A 15370-nucleotide genomic window follows, 5' to 3' on the forward strand; every position below is an offset into this window, starting at 1 on the left:
CAGGTATGGTGGTTGATTTTGACTCTGTCTTCTGCCTTTTCCTGTCCCCCTGATGGGCCAACAATATTAGGGCTCACGTGTACCTCCTGAGAAAGACTGGAGTGAACACTAGGTGAGGAACACATGTTTTCTTATGTACATTGCTTCTTTGATGACTTGCTAGGTCTTTCTGGTCTCCCTCTTCTGTGCTGTTATGATGGTCAGAGCTAGAGCAACCTGAGTATAGGCTTTGGAAGGAAAGGGCTGCAGGAGCTCCTTTGCTCCTAAGCCCTAGGCTTGCCTCTACCATGTAGAAGGGTTCTTACACAAAGGCCAGCCCAGCTGCTACAGTTGTGGTGGGGGGCGGGGGGCAGGGGGCAAGGTCTCATAATAAGCATTTGCTTGGCCTTGTCTCTTGTGCTTTTGTTTTTGTTTCCCATAAGGACTCAAGATGGAAAGGGGGTCAAGAGGATGGAAGGGGAAAAGATTGAAAATCTTTTGAAACATTTGAAATCCTGAGTCCCTGCCATCTCTCCCTCTCTATGTAAATCTCTGCTCCTTCTTAATAGATCATTCTATCTGGAGAAAGCTATGATCAGAAGCTGAAACATTGTCCATCTGTGTGCCAACTTACTGTTCTGTTGATTTCAGACATGCTGACAGGCAAGAAAGAAAAAGCAAGAGCAACTAACAGATTGTGGGCATGCTGTGCTAGGCCCTGGACTAGATCCACCTATAGTCTCACTGATCCTCGCAGTAACCCATGAGATGATACTATTACTATTTCCATTTTACTGATGAGGAAAATCAGGCTCAGAGAGAAGTCCCTTGTCCGGGGTCAAGAAAGGGTAGGTCTAGGAGACAAATTCCAGCAATCTGACTGGGAGCCAGTGTTCTCACCCATATGATGCATGTGCCCCTCCCCCCGCCCCCCGCCCCGCTCTGCCTTCCATACTGAAGAAGAGTCAGCAGTGTGCTTACAGCTGCCCAGCCTAGTTGACTCACAAGAAGAGTTTGCTTCTAAAGGGAAAGTTCCTCTGCCTCCCAGGACCCCACCCACACTGCATGATTGAAGTTTGGGATTCTGCCATTCCACAGACTTCCTTTTGACTTAAAGCTTTATCCAGTTCACTCAGTGACACGTCAGATTGCATCAGTCATTTTCTCAGCATGAAAGAATGAATTAGACGTTTTCCTGAGTGGATTGTTGTATCTCTGTGCTTCCACCAAGGAAGAGTTACCATTTGGATCTAATAATTATTTATTAGAAATTATTTAAATCTGAGCTTGTCAGGCATTCCTAGAACATTTATTGACTAATATAAATAGATGTATGTGGAATTTACTTTTTAATTTTTTTTACATTTACATGTTATTTTGGAAAGGGCATTGACCCATAATTATTCTTACCTGGGATATTTCAAGAAAAAATTTGCTGAAGAACCTGGATATGATAGGATGATTCAAAACCAGAGGGAATGGATGTATTTCTATTCTCAGTGAAGTAGTGCTTTGTTGACACTAAAAATGAGTTTCAGTTCAGGATGACAAGCAAGTCAGCCAAGGGACAAGAATACCATATTTGTTTTCACTAATCTAATGGGATGCCCTTGGAAATCACTCGGTCTATCCAATGAAAGAGGAAAAACATGGAGAAACCCTGTACTCACCAGAATTATAATTTACTTTTAGATGGTGAAAAAGTCTCTGGAATACATTCAAGGAAATCCTTTAAGGAATAACATTCTTATATCCCAAGTACATGTATCTTTGGCATATAAAATGATGTCTTTTTTCATGCAAAACAGGCGTAATTAAATGACTAATTTGAACTTTGCTGAACTAGGAAGGTAAGGCTGAAAGTCTCTCCACTCTTTCTTCTTCCTCTGCAGCTATTTATGAATAATAACTAGAGATGATTCATTCTAGATGCTCCATTTAAGATAATTGTGCAATAACACAAGTTACTACTATGTCAAAGGTCACAGAAAAACAAACTAATAAAAAATAACAATTGATAGAGTTGTTCCCAAGTTAAATTGTAAAGGGTTATGGTTTTCTTTTCATCTCTAGATAGAGGTTAGTTTCTAGTATCCCTTCTTTGATGACATTTTTCGAAGAGAGCCAGGAGACCCATTGTCTCCTAGTTGGTAATCCCATACATGTTTTAGCAGAATTCATGTGAATATGATGCCCAGAATTTCAGCTTCAACCTTCAAGCACCTACTAAGCATTTACTAAGGGCTGCACTCTGATGCCACTGGAAAAATGATGTAATCCCTGTCTCAGGAAACTCATGTGCTTCTGAAGAAGACAGACCCTTAAGATCATTGCAATACACTGTGCAAGTGCTGAAATAAGGCATAGAATGGCCATTTCTTCCTGGGATGGTCAGAGAAGCTTCCTCAACAAGGTAAACTCCAAGCTGAGCCATGAAGGCCGAGTAGCACTCAGGTGGTAAAAAGAGGCAGATGGCTCCAGCTCACAGCTCGGTGTAGGGCTGTGTTCAGGGAACTTCAAGAACATGTCCAGTCATCTCACAATTTTAAAATGTCAATATTCTTGATATAGCCCTGAACATAACAATTGTGGCAGTTATTGGTTTTCTTTTCTTTTTTTTTTTTTAATTCTGTACATAAACCTGATGCTTAGCTGAAGATGAGAGCTTCCGTGAGGGTTGTCACTGTAGAGGAAACTGTGTGAATTCATGTTAAAATCTGGTGGATAAATTCAATTCCCAGTCAGGGCACATACAAGAATCAATCAATGAATGCATAAATAAGTGGAACAACAAAGTAATATTTTTCTCTCTCCTTCTTCTTCCTCTCTCTCTCTAAAATCATATTAAGTCCCAGAATTAAAATCTCATGGATAAAATTTTCTCCATGCCATTTTTCAAATAAAGCTTTATAGAACTTTATCTACCCTAAGAAACATATCAGCCATAACCTTTACCTCCGAGTAAACTTGTTTCATACTTAATCATACCCTTCCTGTTCTCAGCCACCAGCTAACTCATTCCCTGGCCCTTAGTAGACACTCAATAAATATTTATTGAGCAAGTATGTTTTTCTTCAGTCTTGTCTGCACAGAATCATCTCCTGAGCTTAAAACGGTTTGCTTTAAAAAGAAAAATACCAGCATAAGCAACAGATATGTTTGAATAAAATATATTTTCTATGATCCTTAAACATATGAAGAAACGCTCAACTTCATTCAAAATAAGAGACATGGAAATTATAACTGTACTGATATCACTTCTCACTTATCAGGTGGCAAAAATGCAAAGGTTTGACAGCGTATTTCATCAGCAGGTCTACAGGGAGACGGCCACTCATATATTGCTGATATAATACAAAACAACGCAGCAGAGGGAAGTTGGCCAACACTGCCGGCATTCATACATGCATAGCCATTGCACCAGTGGTCCCACCCTAGGCCTCTACCCCAAAGCTACACTGACAAACTATAATGGCATACACTAGGATTTTTCATTGCAGCATTACTTTTAATAACAAAAGAGAATAAGTAACACAAATGCATGTCAATAAAGGATTGGTTGAATAAACTATGGTGCATTCATGTGACAGTCTATGTGGCTGTAAAATAAAAAAAAAGAAGCCATCTATGTACTGGTATGGAATAATCAGGGTTTTTTTAAGTAAAAAAAAATTACAGTGCAGTACAGTTTTTATAGTATAATAATTTTGATGTAAAAAGGAGAAAGAAATATGAGTATCTGTAAGCATTTCATGTTTTCTAAATGAAAGGATAAATCAAAATTAATAAAAAATAATCATCTACAAGGAAGGGAAACTAGACATCTATGAATGTACCTCATTTAAAAATTTTATTTGTGCCCTGGCTGGTGTGGCTCAGTGGATCAAGTGCTGGCCTGCAAACCAAAGGGTCACTGATTTTGATTCCCAGTCAGGGCACATGCCTGAGTTGTGGGCCAGGTCCCCAGTAGGGGGCACATGAGAGGCAACCACACATTGATGTTTCCTCCTCCTTCTCCCTCCCTTCCCCTCTGTCTAAAAATAAATAAATAAATACAGTTTTAAAAAATAATAATAAATAAATAGCAATTTTATTTGTGACTAGGAAAATGTTATAATTATAAAACAAAATTAAGTCAAAAAGGAAACTATATGATCCCTAAATTTCAAAAATAAATGTAAACAAAAAACCCATTGACTATCAAGCTGCTGATGTAGTTACACTGAGAAGACTTATTTCTCATTAATTTAAAACACAGTATTTTAGGAAGTAGTCTAGGGGCAACAAAAACTTTAAAGAAAGTTAAATTATATTTAGTAGTCTTACTTTTAGTGGTATATTGGTTTTTAAATTTTGATACTATATTTATTTATTTATTTATATCATTTATTATCTTATTAGGCATTGAATTTTTTAGCCTGTGAGCTATATATATAAATTATAAAATCAAAGATATTAAGTAAAATCTTTGAAATCTTAAATTTGAATTTAATTATTAATATGACTTGTAATTTACTTTTCCCTCTGTTAAAAAAAACAAAACACATATCTAATAGTTCTGTTCACTGAGGCCTAAGAACAACAACCTTGAGAAACACATTGGCCATGACCTTTGCCTCCATATAAATTTGTTTCATACCTGATTGTGTTCTCCAAACACCCTCTCCATGAGAAGGAACCAGGGCACCTTGGAGAAATGGCTGCTTCCTGCTCTGGGGCAGGAATTTACAGGATGACCCTGGCATAGCTTTTGTGCCCAAAGCAAGGAAGTGCTCAAGGACCCACGGGGTCAGGTAATGAGGACTGGACCCTGCCTGCAGGGGCTTCTATCTGGCCAGAGATGAGACCATTCGATCATCAAAAAGAATAATTTCAATTGATCAAAACACCTTGAATATAGAAAAACCTGAGTTTTTAATGATACTATTTTTTTAAATCCAAAATATAAAGCAAACCATTAAAAAGGCAGCTACCACACTAACACTATACTTTGAAAAGTGGTCATTAAAAGGAAAAATTTAAACGTTTGCCTTGCCTGCACAAACTGTAGTCGCTTGTGGAGTTGCCACACAAGCCTGGAGCTGCCCATTGTTTTAATTCTTTTACATGTAAGAGAACTCCTTTGTGTTTCATTTCCTTTATTGAGGTTTCTTTTAGGTACAATCAAACTTAACTGTAACAGACACAGCATGTATAAATGAAATTACATTTTCTTGACTAATGAATGAAATGGCTTTCTTCCTAAATAGCTTTGCTTACTCCTTCAATCTTTGCTCATTGTACAGTTCCTTCTGTCAGTCCCTTCCCTGAAATAATAATTACAAAGCAGGGATGCACAATTTCAGTGTAAAAGAGGAACAAGACAGACTCTTGGGTCACAATGATAAAACAAATACAATATCCGTGACAGCCTTTTTATGTTGAAGGTGTGCAGAGGAGAAATAAAAAATATTTTAAGGATGATGCAGAAGAGAAGGGAAATATGGCAGTGGGAATTTTGTGAAATAGTGACACTTATGCAGAAGTAAATGAAAGACCACAGTCTCATAGCCATGCTCGGAAAGTACCTGAGAGGTCAACTTCAGATTCCGCTACTAGTTAATCCTGTGTGCCCTGGGTCAAGCCTTGGGGTAGAGGGTTTCATATACTTTATTCCATTCAGTCAACATTGATTAAATACCAGGTTTCCATTTGGCCAGGTGTTTCCCCTTTCTTTATCAAACTTTTATCAATAATCAATGCATGTCAACAGTTTACCTTTTTTTATCACCACTCTTCTCTGGAAGTGCTAATGAAAAGTTCAGGTAGTCTGAAGCAAATCCAGAGAAGCCTGGTTGTGGTAGGCAGAATAATGGAACTCCAAAGATATCTGTATTCTCACCCTGAAAGCTCTTAGTTTACGTGGCAAAGGGGAATTAAAGTAGCAGATAGAATTAAGGTTGCTAATCAGCTGACTTTAAGAGAGGTAGATTAGCCTCTCCAGGTGGGCCCAGTATAATCACAAATCCTTAAATGTGGAAGAGTGATACAATGAGATAAGAACTCAGCCGGATGCTGTTAGCTTTGAAGATGGAATGGGACCGTGTTCTAAGGGATGTGGGTGGCCTCTAGAAGCTGGAAAGAGCAGGAAAACAGGCTTTGCTCTGCATCCCCCAGAAGGGAGTGCAGCCCTTGCAACATCTTGACCCACTTCAGACTTCTGGCCTCCAGAACTGTAAGATAATAAATGTGAGTTGTTTGAAGCCACCAAGTTTGCACTAAAATATTATAGCAATGATAGTAATACATCTGTTTATGGCCACAAATTGAAAAAATCACTCTACAGATGATCCTGCCAGTGGGGTGCCTCAAAAATGTGATGACAGTGGAGTTCAGAGCAGTCAACCTGATGGCAGCCTGGTTGTCACTGAACCTAAAATGTTTTGAAGATGTAATGGCTCGCTAGCTGACAACAGCATTGGCAGGGGGCCATTCTTTGCATAGACTCACCACATGACCCAGCAGTTCCACTCCTGGGTGTACACCTGAGAGGATTGGAAACATATGTCTCCATAAATGTTTGTAGCATTATTCATAATAGCCAACAGGTGGAAACAACCCAACTATCTATCAACGGATGAATGGACAAACAAAATGTGGCAAATTCATACAATGGACTATTATTCAGCCTTAAAAGAAATGAAGTACTTAAACGTGCTACAATGTTTATTAATCTTGAAATCATTATACTAAGTGAAATAGGATGGTCACAAAAAATCACATATTGTATGATTCCACTTATATGAAATATTCAGCAGACACACCCACAGAGAAAAATTCAGAAAAATTAATGGTTGCCAGAGTCTTGGAAGGAAAGGAGAAAGGAGAGGGAATATTAATGCATATAGGTTTCTTTTAGGGTAGAAAATATTCTAATGTTGCATGGTGGTAATGGCTTCATAACTATATGAATATACTAAAAATTTGAATTGTACACTTTAAAGGGGTAAATTAGGTGGATTATATCTCAATAAAGCTGTTATTAAAAGCAATTAAGCATACGTGCTTCACAATAATTTTGTCCTTGTTTTCGAGATGTCAGTATTTCACTGAACTATCCTACTCAATAGAAAACTAATAATTAGCAAGAATCAGCAAATTAGTATAATAACCAGCAGCAACAACATTTACCTCATAGTGGAGAATGTGGTAGATGAAAGGCTGAGAGTATAAAAAGGAACTTGACAAAACAAAACAAAGCGACTTTAAAAGGTGTGGGGGGTTGTCAGACAGAGTCTCCACCCAGTGTGGCCTGGCTCAGGAAGGAGGCTCTGCATCAGGGCCCGCTCCGGCGGCTTTGCATGGATTTCACTGCCCAGGGACACCAGGGTGCTGCCATGGTGAATAAGGGCCAAGATTAAACTGTTCTCTGTCCCCAAAGCCATGTGCCTTGGTGCACCTTGGGGTGCATCTGTCCAGAAACAGCACTTTTTCTAATCTGCACTAAGGTGGCACATAGCCTAGTGATATAGCCCTTATCATAAAATAAATCCTAATAATAAAGCAAGAATTAAGTAGTGACAAATATCAAAGAAATATTGTCACTGAGGGGTGGAGCCGTTAAGTCTTCCTGAAAAAAAAAAAATTAAGACAGGAATTGGGCCTTGAAGAAAGGGTTCAATCAGGACACATAAGTAGGTACAGGGGGCGTGAGGAGGACATTTGAAGTACTGAGAGAGGTCATGGTGCAGGAATGCATGGGGGTGTATTTAGGGGACAGCAGGCGGCCCAGTTCTTCCATTTAGCAAGTGTTCATCCTGAGCAACTACTGGGGGCCAGGCCCTGAGCTAAGCGCTGGGCCTAAACCTTCACCATGATACAGACTCTGGCCAAAGGGGCCAAGAATCGAACAGGAGAAAGAAACCAGTGGTCACACCACAGGGGGATAAATGCTGGTGGTGGAGTGTATAAAGCCTCTAGGTTCTCTCTAAACAGAAAAAGAGGCAATATTTCTCACTCTCCAGATGGTTAGGAGGTAATCCTGGCTGGTGAGCACAGCAGGAAAAAAAATGTGACTGGCAGTATTTTCCTATATAAATAAAATAGATTTGGGGATTCTGTGCTGGGGAAACTTTGGGCATTCGACCTGGAAAATTCTCTGAGGCTGATTTATTTTATGGCTACTTGTCTCCAAGTTATTGTCTCAAACCAATCTGAATATGAAAACACTATACATGGCATATCTTGTGCTTTACTTTTGCTTCAATTTTGTATCCTCAAAGTAAAATATCAAGGAATTCCTTCTCATTATTTCAATGAAAGACTAGAGAGGCAACTGATTTCACAATTACTTGGTACAGAGCAGCTGAACAGGACTCAAATGCATTCTTGGAGACTCATAGTTATTTAGAGATGAGGAGAAATTCATGGGACTTTCATACAATTTAACTGTGGAGATATGTGGAGAACTAACTGCTCAGACACCAATATAATTGAAGCATCAAGTGCATTGCCAACCTGGATCAATGCTAAATGTTTTTCAGGAAAAAAGTAGCTTTATAACATCAGGTAACATTAATTTAATGGCTCCAGGAAACAAATCAACCTGATAATTGTGGGATCCAGTCCAAACTCATGAATCCCGCCCGCACTAGGTGATCAGATGATGTATATTTGAGGTCAAAGTTTAATCTCTAAACCAACTTCATCCAGCTCTAGGTTGTATCTTACATCTCAAATCTAGCTTGAAATGCCAACTTCATATTAGTATAAGGGAGTTAATATCACAGGGTAGTGTAAACAAAAAAAGGCTCTCTGATAAAGCTAACAAGTTCAATGATGGTACGTAACCTTACAGGGTGATCTGATCATAAATTCCTCACTGGGCAGGTCATATCACAGTGGGTAGTGACATCACAGGCCTATAAAAAGTTTATCTTTGCTTTAAGCAAACTTTGTGGATCGTTCTTGTGCATCTAGGCTAACACACCTCTTTTCCAGACCTTTCAGAGGGTCTCCCACATAATCTTAACTATCCTATAATCCAGGCATAGGGACTTCCCTGCCTTGCTTTATCCCACCCTCCTGTAGACTTCCTTAGTTTCAAATGTGTAAAAAGAACTGCAAACCTCTCATTCCCAGAGCATTGGAGATCTTGCTTCCTGGCAAGTCAGTTTGGCCCGAACATACTCTTACGAAAATCCTCTACATGTTTAGATGCTTCTGATGACAATAGAGGCCTTTCTAGGTGGCATTTCTACTAGTTTGTAGAATTCTGGAAGCTCTAGTGTTACCTGGTTCTCACCTTATGGGAAATGAGAGAGGCTGAAATGAAAGGACCTGAAATTGCCAGAACCATGTAGAGATTACAAGAAGACCTCAGCACACTGAAGCAGGAGGGCTTGCCCTAATGCTGCCTTACTCCTCAGCCCCACTAAAACCAGAGTGTTTGCCCTAGACCCCTGACATCCCCATGGCCCAGACAAAGCCATGGGTGTTTTCAGGCCACAGGGAATGCCCGTTGAGGGCCTGGCTTGTTGGGGTTGGGGAGGGGGTATGGAATATGTTGCTGGACCCAATGGGACTGAAAAAATGAGAGAGAGTTCTTGGTAGGCTACCACCCCCAGGGCATGCTTCAGACAGCAGGCTGAAACACACCCCCGGTCTTCCTAGGGAAAAAAGGCCTATTTACCTGTCAGGGAACATCAGCCTGAGGGGCAGGTTTCAGGTTTACCCCACATCTTGAGGCTACAGAGGAACTCTCAGGGAATGTGAGTAGGGGGACACCATCTCTGTGCCCTCCCCTGGCCTCACTACAGCTTGTTGGCTCCTCCCAGAAAGAAGCGTAAACACTCATCTGGAGCCCCGATTTTTGTTTGTTTGCTAGCTAATGGACTTTATTTTTTATTTTATTTTATTATTTTATGTTAATTGTTGTTCAAGTAAAGAGCCCCGATTTTTCAAAACTTCACCAAGGGGACATTGCCATGTTGCCAGGTTAGGAGGCCAGCATGGGTCATGACTGTGGTCTCACAGGGCTGTATATACAGGGAGTGGCACAAATAGTGCCCCTTTTTATTACAAAATGTTTTATTACAAAATTGTAAGCATGTAATTTGGTAACAGAACAATATTATACTCAAGCACACCATATGCCATTGTAGGGGAAATGTTTAAATTAAAACTACAAACTATTACACCCCTGTTATTACCTACCCGCTGCACTCGAGTGGGCCTTTCTTCTGCCAGACCCCGTATTTGCACAGTTTAAGAGCAGCTGCCCGCAGGTCTGGCTTCCTATCAGCCTAAACTAGGTATTGACTGAGAGTCCACCCTTTGGAACACCGACAGGGCTTGGCACAACCTCAACCACTGGGACCTATCAGAATTAGTATCAGTCACAAAGGTTCCAGGAACAACAAAGGACTAAGGCAAGGTTGACCGATAAGGCCACTCCTTCAAGACTGGGAGAGGTAGCTGTTTGGCCTAATATAAAAAAATAAACACAGAGAGACAAGCAAGATGAAGAAATAGAGGAATATGTTCCAAAGGAAAGAACAAGATAAAATCCCAGGAAAAGAATTTTAATGAAATAGAGATGAATAATTCACCTGACAAAGAATTCAATGTAATGGTCATCAGCATACTCACCAAACCCGGGAAAAGAATGAAGGAACACAGTGAGTCTCCCTGGCCCCCTCTGAGCTGTCTTACACCATTCGTTCCATCTGACCTGCAAGTCTACAGCTGATCCGCCTGCAGGACAGTTCCCTCAGCCTTCCCTTCCCTCCTGGTTGTTGATCTCACTCACCTCGGCAGGTTGGAACTTCAGTCCTTAACTTTAAAGCACCCACGTGTATATTCATATTCTGGCGCCCCTGTATGTTCTGCTCATTATTTTCAGGGGGACATGGGTTTTAGGGAAGAGCCTGTTTGCTGGCTTTTTTTTTTCTGTTAACATGTTCGCAGATGTGTTTTAGGTTCGTCTGGCCTGTTAGGCAGCCCCTCAGATGGCACCAGCTCCCCTCAATCACTCTTCAGTAATGCAGAGGCTTGTTGGAGTGCACCCCGGGTAACTCCTGGTCTCCAGGCCTTTGAGTAATCATCTCCCCTTAAGTGTGCACCTGCACCTAGTGACTTGCCTCTCAAAAGAAGATGGCAGGAATAATGAGAAGTCCCTTCTGAGATTATGTTATAAGACTGTGTCCTCAGTGTGTCTCTCTCTCTTTTCGTCTTTTTTCTCCTCCTCCCCCTCCTCCTTCTCTCTGAGGTATCCCTCAGATATATCCCTCTGTCTCTCAGATTTCTCACTCTGGGGGAAGCCAGCTGCTGTATTTTGTGCAGCCCTGTGGAGAGGCCCACATGGCAAGAACTAGTATCTCCAGCCAGCAGCCAATAAGAACCTGAGGCTCGCCATCAAGCACAAGAGTGAGTGTAGAAATAGAACTTCCCCCAGTTGGGCATTAAGACAACTGCAGCTACAGCAGACACCTGTGAGAGAACCTAAGCCAAAAGCATTCAGATTCCTGACACATAGAAGTTATGAGAAAATAAAACATCTTCAAGTTACTAAGGTTTGGAATCAAGTGTTATGCAGAATAGATAATTAACACACCTAGCAAGAAGGTGAATGGATCCATAAGAAGTTCTGACAGGTCAAAGAGATTGTAGTATATTGAGCGTTCTGCATTAATTCGGGGGCCAAGAACCACATCATTCTATAGATATAAATCTAAGGTTCACAGCTGTTAAACAGCTTGTGAAACCAAAGCTCACAGATGTTAAGCCACTAGACTTCTCACATCGATACCATGTGTGACTCTAGTAGGAAACAGTATCAAAAAAGGTCAAATTGCATGAATTTATATTGGAAGTAATAGATTTATTTTGTGATTTGTTTTTCCCAGTAAGTATCTGGTGGCTCAGACACTGAGGTGAAAAACAAATGCAGTGCTAGGGAATGCTAAAGTTAGGATGTTGAAAAGTCAGGGGAGTGATGGATGTAGCAAGGCAGTGAATGGTTGTTTTTTGTTGTCATTATTTATATCCTAGAAGTTTTCAAAAATAGATTTTAACATATTATGCAAATATGTGAGCATTTAATTCATCATGGAAATGAAGAGAAGTGATGTAAAAATATGGGGGATGAATAGGAAAGCTGAATTGGATGCATGTGGTAAAAACCCATCAAATCTAACTTTAGCCAAAAGGGTGATTTATTGCCTCAAGTAGATAGAAGTCCAGAAGTGCATCTAGGTTCAGGCGAGGCTGAATACAGGGGCTCAGACGACATCACTATGGCTATGTCTCTTCTTCTCTTGGCTTGTCCCCCCTTTCTTCTTATCTCATCCTGCCTTGTAGTGTATCGACTACATTTTCTCTTTTTCTGAATTTTCCTCCTCTACTGTTTTATGAATGTGTGTATAAGTGGTTAATTTTGAAGACTTAAACACATAATTATATTTAGACTTTGTTGAAAGTCTAAATTTAATCAGTCTCTGTGTTTTCCAAATAAAAAGGTAAGACACTTTAGCTTACTACTTCAACTTCTCTCTGCCTTCTTCCTTCCAACTCCCATGTAATTACTCTCTGAAATTTTGGTTCCAGTTTATTTTTAAACTTACTCATTTTGATTTACTACTATATTTTTAAATGTTTTATTGATTAAGCTATTACAGTTGTCACAATTTCCCCCCTTTGCCCCCTTCCACTGGAAGCCCCATTCCCTCCAGCGATCCCCTCCCTTACTTCATGTCCATGGGTCATGCATATAAGTTCTTTGGCTTCCATTTCCTATACTGTTCTTAACATCCCCATGTCTATTTTGTACTTACAAATTTGTGCTTCTTAATCCCTGAACGTTTTCCCTCATTCTCCCTCTTCCCCCTCCCTCTGATAGCCTTCCAAATGATCTCCATATCTGTGATTCTGTTCCTGTTCTGGTTGTTTGCTTAGTTTGTTTTTCAGATTCAGTTGTTGATAATTGTGCATTTGTTACCATTTTAATGTTCATAGTTTTGATCTTCTTTTTCTTATGTAGTTCCCTTTAACATTTCATATAACAATGGTTTGGTGATGATCTCCTTTAGCTTCACCTGGTCTAAAAAGCACTTTATCTGCCCTTCATTTCTAAATTATAGCTTTGCTGGATAGAGTAATCTAGGTTGTAGGTCCTTGCTTTTCATCACTTTGAATATGTCTTGCCAGTCCCTTCTAGCCTACAAAGTTTCTTTTGAGAAATCACCTGACAGTCTTATAGGAACTTCTTTGTAGCAACTCTCTGCTTTTTTCTTGCTGCTTTTAAGATTCTCTCCTTATCTTTAACCTTTGACATTTTAATTATCATGTGTCTTGGTGTGGTCCCCTTTGTGTCCACCTTGTTTGGGACTTTCTGTGCTTCCCAGACTTGCATGTTTATTTCCTTCACCAAATTAGGGAAGTTTTCTTTCATTATTTTTTCAGATAAGTTTTCAATTTCTTGCTCTTCCTCTTTTCCTTCTGGCATCTCTGTGATTTGGATGTTGGTATATTTGGAGATGTCCCAGAGGCTTTTTATTCTATTCTCATTTAAAAAAAATTTTTTTTTCTTCTTGCTGTCCTGATTGAATGCTTTTTTCTTCCTTATGTTCCAAATCATTGACTTGAATCTCAGTGTCATCCCTTCCATTGCTAGTTCTCTGTGATGTTTTCTTTATTTCACTTAATGCAACCTTCATTTCTGCCTGGGTTTTTTTATGCTGCTGCAGTACCCAGTGAGTTCCTCATTCATCCTGATAACCAGTGTTTTGAACTATGCATCTGATAGGTTGCTTTTCTCCATTCCACTTAGTTCTTTTCCTGGAGTTTTGTTCTGTTCTTTCATTTGAGCCATATTTCTTTATCTCCTCAATTTGGCAGCCTACCTGTGTTTGTTTCTGTGAATTAGGTAGAGCTGCTTTGACTCCCTGTTTTAGTAGTGTGACCTATTGTAGAAAAGGCACCCATCTAGATGAATGTGGCTTCTTTAAATCCTTGGTTTTCGGACTTCCATACAGCTTAGTTTTCTGACTAATCTGGGTATTATTTGTTTTATAGTCTAGTTGTAATTTTTGCTGTAGTTGTGCACAGAGGCAAAGTGTGTTTACCTATGCTTCCATCTAGGCCAAAAGGCTTTACTACCATATTTTTAATAATTTATTTGCTCATTGTGACTTTTTGTACCCTTCCTTTAGATTCACTTTTTTTTTTCTACTAGAGTATATCTTAGTGTAGTTCTTTCACAGTGTCTGGATAGTAAATTTTCAAAGTATTTGTATGCTTGAAAATGTCTTTATTTTACCTTTATACTTGGGTGATAATTTGGCTAGATATAGAATTCTGAGTCCAAACGTACTTTCCTTTATTTGTTTATTTATTTATCAAAACTACTTTCCTCTAGCACATTGACTCAGACCTTTAGTAATCTGCTCATAATCTCATTATTATTCCTTGTAGATATTATGTTTTTTCCCTCTGATAGCTTTTAGAATGTTCACTTCTTCTCTGATGCTCTGCAGTTTTACATGATCTATCTAAGAGTGTGTTCTCAATTTATTCTGCTATAGATTTATGGAACTTTTCATTTGAAGACTCATTTTTCCCCTTCAGTGTTGGGACAATCTTGCTTGTACTGCTTCAATATCACATCTCCACTATTCCTTCTGTCCCCTGCTCCTGACACTCTTGTAAAAATATATTGAAGGATCTGGATGAGTCCTCCTTAAACTTTACCTTAATACTTAGATTCTCTTCATCTATATAAGCTGAATTCTGGTACATAAACTTTGTTGTGTTTACGTACCAAGTTTATGTACACATATTCCAAGTGACTCATTCACTCTTCAGCAGTAAAAGAGTTGCTATGAAGCTCATTGATTAGATTTCTTAAAAAGTTAACAATTGTGTTTTTTATTTTAACATTTCTAGTAGGTTCTAGTTTTAACACCTTCTTGTTTTAAACTTTATCCTGTTTTGTGGCTTTTATTCCTACCTAAATTTATTTCTTTGAGGATTTTGAGAATATTGTCATTGGGGAGCTCACCTGCCACCCCAGTATTCACAGGTGCTGAACAATAAAAGTTTGTTTATAAATGGATTAAATTGAAATCAATGTCCCCAAAACTAGAAGATTGTAAGGGAAGAAGAATCAAGAATACCCTCCTCCTTTCTGTCTTCTGAAAGGATAACACAGGAGGTTGAAATAGGGAGGTTTCTAAACATTTGACCCACTTAGAAGTAGTTGCAAGAAATTTTATTCCTCTGGAGAAGAACTAGGTAGTTATTTTTTTCCCTTTTTCTCCCCATCAAACCTTGATACAAAGCCCAAAGACAAATAAAACAAGGACTGCTTGTTATGATGAAATAGATGGAATATTATGACAAGGCAAACTAAGAC

This window comes from Phyllostomus hastatus, unplaced genomic scaffold, assembly GCF_019186645.2.
Source record: "Phyllostomus hastatus isolate PE091 unplaced genomic scaffold, TTU_PhHast_1.1 phas_scaffold_1066, whole genome shotgun sequence".
Lineage (NCBI taxonomy): Eukaryota > Metazoa > Chordata > Mammalia > Chiroptera > Phyllostomidae > Phyllostomus > Phyllostomus hastatus.